Source organism: Apium graveolens, chromosome 6, assembly GCF_009905375.1.
Source record: "Apium graveolens cultivar Ventura chromosome 6, ASM990537v1, whole genome shotgun sequence".
NCBI lineage: Eukaryota > Viridiplantae > Streptophyta > Magnoliopsida > Apiales > Apiaceae > Apium > Apium graveolens.
Window position 1 is genome coordinate 109,250,207 of NC_133652.1, and position 5,683 is coordinate 109,255,889.

At 36.2% G+C, this 5,683-nt stretch overlaps 1 non-coding gene across 1 annotated transcript; it reads right to left on the reverse strand.

The window, feature by feature from the left end:
- Positions 1-1,131: 1,131 nt before the first annotated feature.
- LOC141669804 (small nucleolar RNA R71) lies at positions 1,132-1,238 on the reverse strand. Its single transcript, XR_012554062.1, has one exon. It is a non-coding gene; the product is annotated as a small nucleolar RNA R71 (small nucleolar RNA).
- Between the last annotated feature and the right edge of the window lie 4,445 nt (positions 1,239-5,683).

A 5,683-nucleotide genomic window follows, 5' to 3' on the forward strand; every position in this document is an offset into this window, starting at 1 on the left:
TATAAAGAGACATTAAGTCAACAAAATACTGGAGTGAACTGGAGAAGAAACAAGTGGAGATCTTACTTTATTATTTTATATATCCTTGTCTTCACTTGTAAACTTGGTAATATATAAACCAAGTAGTAGCTAGTAATTAGAAAAGAATTTTTCCAGAGCTGTTTAGAAAAATCTTGAGAGAAAAATTATCTAGTTTGTACTAGGATGCAGCTGTGATCAAATTCTTAGATCACAGAATTTCTGAAATACCATCTCTGGTGGAACAACAAATCCACCAGAAAAGTTTTTAAAGGTTTATTGTGTTCTTTACATTTGTGTTTGAATATATATATCTGTCTGTATCAGCTTAAAGCAATTCACACACTTGTTCATCTTGAACACACAGTCTTTATAAACTGCTCAAAACTTGAAAAAGTTTTGAGATTTACATTTAACCCCCCTTCTGTAAATCTCATTGTTAGTTCTCTAGAAATAACATATAATTTTACACATCAAGTTTTTGGCGCCGCTGCCGAGGAGACGCCTAGTTTATATAGATTTTAGTTTGATTGTTTTAGATTATTTCCTTTGTCTTATTGGAGGTTTACTTCCAATTGAGGCATATTCCACTGCTTTTTCTTGTTTTAGTTGTTGATGCCCAGGTCCAAAAAAGAAGTAGAAATAACTCCTCTTAGTCCAGATTCTGGGATTACTTGTCAGCAATACATAGATCGAGTAAGGAAAGAAAGGCAGCAAAATCTCGGTGACTCAAAGATCATAATGGCAGAACTTCCTACTAAATCTTTGAAAAACTATTCACAACCCTCTCCGAGTGGTGTGCCTACTGGCCTTGCTATGCCAATTATTGAAGCAACAAATTTTGAGATCAAACCAACATTGCTCACTATGATCCAGCGGAATCAGTTTGCAGGTCTTCCCTCTGAAGACCGTACACTTCATCTGCAAAGGTTTCAACAACTCTGCTCTACCATCAAACATCGGGGTGTCACTGCAGACCAACTGAAAGTAATGTTGTTTGGGTTTTATCTTCGTGATAAAGCTTAAAAATGGTTGAATGATATCAATGTGACTGAGTGGAACGAAATTGCTCAAGCTTTCTTAACTGAGTATTTCCCTCCTAACAGAACTGATGATTTGATCGACAAGATGATGGGTTTTAAATAAGAATATGGAGAGTCTCTTAAAGATGCTTGGGAGAGATTCAAAGATCTTCAACGTGCATGCCCTCATCATGGTCTTGAGAAGTAGTTTCTGATTAAACGCTTCTATAATGGTCTTGACCCGGGAACAAAAGGGTATTGTTGATAATGTTGCAGGTGGTGTTTTTCTAGACAAGGGAGTTGATGATGCATACGCTTTTCTTGCAAATTTGGCTACAAATCACTTCAATAACCCGAGAGAACCTAAAAAGGGAGGTAAACTTGAAGTGGGGGCTTATTCTCTCTTATCATCTCAACTCGCTTCATTAACTCAGGAGATTCATTCATTGAAGATTGTTAGGAATATGTTATGAACTTGATGATAAATTAAACAAAATACCTTGGTAGATTTAACTTAGTGTATTTTGTAGCACTCGACGAATGATCAAATATAGTCCCGACGGATGATTTAATTTAGTCCCGATGGATGACGATTTGACATCCACCGGGTGAGTAGCTTATGTAAACATAAGATCTGTAGCACATTTCTGCAAATAACTTTGTGTAGATTTTGTAGGAGCATATGAGTCATGTTGACTACCAGTGGATATGCAGAATAGGTTGATTAATTGTAAATATAAGATGTCTTGTAATTCTGTATAAGTGAAATGGAGTCAAGTGACAAATAGCTACCCGACGGATGATCAACAAAGCTACCCGACAGATGATCAACAAAGCTACCCGACGGATGACAAGCATGTACCCGCCGGATGATTAAATTCAAATATTTATTGACAGTGACAACACAGTCACATGCGTTGGGTGTTTGCAAAAGGAATGTGGCAGTCTGTTAAGCAGGAATTTGAGAACAAAGAAACATTACCATTTCCATGCTATTATGAAGATATTCAAAGATGCTGGAATAAAGTAGTGAAACAGCATGGAGTTAGACTAGATATATTTTGTTTTATTATATTATCGTATTGTCATGTAAACTTGGTAATATATAAACCAAGTGTAGCTAGTAGAACATTCAACTAAGCAAACACATTTCAAAGAGAGATAGAAAAAGTTGTACTTGTCAAGAATTTCTCTGTAGTTTGTATATTCTACTTGTAAGCAGCTGTGAGCTATTTAAGCTTCACAAGGTTCTCATTCGATATATATATATCTTTGATGGATACTTTCAAATCCACTAAAAAGTTTTAAAAGCCTGTGTTTTTGTTACTTTGTGTTTTGATTTATATAACTACTTCATTCTGCAATCTGCAAATCAAACACTTATATATTTGTCGAGTAGAACTGTTTTTAAAATCTTGAAAAAGTAGCAAGAATTACATTCAACCCCCCTTTTGTAATTCTTGTTGTATTGTTAGGGAATAACAATTAGTATCATAGCAAGCTCTTGAAGTACAAAGAGTGTAAAGATCACAACAAACAGCAAGATGAACAAGAAGGATGTTGGAGTTAAAATTCCTTTTTTGTATAAAAGTTAATTATCACCACTGAAAGGTGAAGATGTACCTACATCTTCTTTCCCAAGATGAGGCATATGTGGATTGCATAGAGAGAGGTCCTCATGTACCAATGAGAGCTGCAACTGGCAATGAGCCATCTGTTCCAAAACCAAGGCATGAATGGTCAGACCCTGATATTGAGCAAGTCAGGAAAGACAAGAAGGGCATGAATATATTGTTCAATGGAGTTGATGGTGATATGTTGATAACATCATTAACTGCAAAATAGCCAAAGAGGCTTGGGACACTATCCAGATTATTTGTGATGGTGCTGAGCAAGTAAGGGAGAATAAGATGCAGCTGCTAATTCAGCAATATGAGCACTTCCACTGTGAAGACAATGAGTCTCTCACTGATATATTTAGTAATTTTTAAAAGCTACTAAATTCTCTAAAGTTGCATGGAAGAGTCTATCAAACAAAAGACTCTAACCTTAAGTTCCTGAGATCTCTTCCAAAAGAATGGAAACTAATGACAGTCTCATTGAGAAATTCACAGGATTACAAGGAGTTCACCTTGGAGAGACTGTATGGCATCCTGAAAACATATGAGCTTGAAATAGAGCAAGATGAGAGGATGGAGAAAGGAAGGAAGAAATGAGGGTCCATAACACTGGTTGCTGAGTTAGAGAAAGAGAAAGAGAAAGAGATGAAGGTAGAAGCTGTTGAGTCTACATCAAAGGTTTATGAAAGCAAGGGTAAAGGGCTGGTAGCTGAAAATAAAGATTATTTGAGCCAAGATGACATGGATGATATTGATGAACATCTAGCATTCCTATCCAGAAGATTTGCCAAGCTCAAATTCAAAAAGAATTTTGGAGCAGCCAAGCCAAGTAGAAACATGGTGGATAAATCCAAATTCAAATGTTTCAAATGTCTTGGCAGGGCATTTTGCAAGTGAATGTAGAAAGTCTGATTCTAGCAAGAAGAAGTTTAAGCCTGTTGATTATAAACATAAATACTTTGAGTTGCTCAAGAAAAAGGAAAGGGCTTTCATCACACAGGAGAATGACTGGGCTGCAAATGATTTGGATGAAGATGAAGAAACAAACTATGTCAATCTAGCCCTGATGGCCAAGTCTGATGAAACAGAAACAAGTTCTTCAAGTAATCAGGTAATCACCACTAACCTAGCACATTTATCTAAAGCTGAGTGTAATGATGCCATAAATGACATGTCCACAGAATTATATCATTTGCGTGTTACACTGAAGTCCCTCACTAAGGAAAATGCTAAAATTAAATAATTTGTTTTTAAGTGAGAGGAATAATGTGCTAGAGTCTCAGTTTATTGAATTTGAAAAATTGAGAATTGAGTGTAAGATTGCTAAGGATGAATTAACTGAGTCCTTGAAGAAAGAAGAGATTTTAAAGAAGCAGCTTGAATGAGAACATGAAGTGATTAAAACATGGAAATCATCCAGAGATGTCCATGCTCAAATCACTAAAGTTCAAGGTATTGAGTCATTTTGTGATGCATCCTGGAAGAAGAGAAAGAGAAGCTTGAGTCCAATTTGGTTGAAGGATTGTTGACAGATGTGGACTCAACGGATGATGAAGATCATCCGTCGGATAATCAGAAGGATTATACGTCGAGTGACAAAGAGCCACATCCGTCGGCTGTGAGTAAAGCTATTAGCAAAGCTAAACTAGCTAAGTTAAATGAGAAATATGGATCAGTTTCTAAGAACTTTATATCAGGTGAATCTAGTCAAGTTAAGAAATACAGGAAAGTTAATGTTGGTCATCTGTCCATCAAGCAATTGAATGACATATTAGAAAAGATTGAGGTTAAAACATAAACTAAAAAGAAAAACAATAGAAATGGGAAAGTAGGAATTAACAAACATAACAACTACACACCTGATAAATATGCACCAAGAAAAATCTGTGTTAAGGGTGGTAGTGTTAATCACTTGTCTGTTAATTGCAAACTTGCCATGCCTACTCCTATGTCTGCACCTCCATCTTTTCCCAACATGACTGCCATGCCTACCATGCCTATGAATGCTATATCTACTCAGAATATGAATTCGTAATTTGCTAATATGCCATTTGCGCCTAATCCTTATTATGCTGCATTTAGCATACCTCAAATGCCATTTAGAATGCCTTACTGGAATAACATGTTTGCAAATAGCATATTTTCCTGTTAATCAAAATATACATGACAATTCTGTTTTAATGACTGGTTTCAAAGGTCCAACTCAGATGACTAAGGATGAATCAGAAATCCCCAAGTCAAATGAGATCAAACCTAAAAAACCAAAGAAGAAAGCTAACAAGGAAGGACCCAAGGAAACTTGGGTACCAAAATCAACTTGATTTAATTTTGATGTGTGCAGGGAAATAGAAAAAATCTTTGGTATCTGGATAGTGGCTGCTCAAGGCACATGACTGGAGATTCTACCCTGCTCACTGAGTTCAAGGAAAGAGCTGGCCCAAGTATTAATTTTGGAGATGACATCAAAGGTTATACTATCGGATATGGCTTGATTTCAAAAGACAATGTCATCATTGAAGAGGTTGCCCTAGTGGATGGTCTCAAGAACAATTTGTTGAGTATCAGCCAGCTTTGTGATAAGGGCAATTCTGTAACCTTCAATTCAGAAGCCTGTGTTGTGACAAACAAAAGAAGCAACAAAGTGGTTCTCATTGGAGTGAGAAAAGGAAATGTGTATCTAGCTAACTTTAACTCATCTAATACAGAATCTGTCATTTGTCTTCTCAGTAAAGCAAGTCAAGATTAAAGTTGGCTATGGCACAAGAAGCTGTCACATCTAAACTTCAAGACCATGAATGAACTTGTCAAGAAAGAACTAGTTAGAGGTATTCCTCAAGTGGATTTTACTAAGGATGGATTGTGTGATGCCTGCCAGAAAGGAAAGCAGATCAAAGCATCATTTAGAAAGAAGCTTGATTCAACAATTGAAGAACCTTTGCAATTGTTACACATGGATTTATTTGGACCAGTCAATGTATTGTCCATCTCAAGGAAAAGATTTTGCCTAGTAATTGTGGATGATTT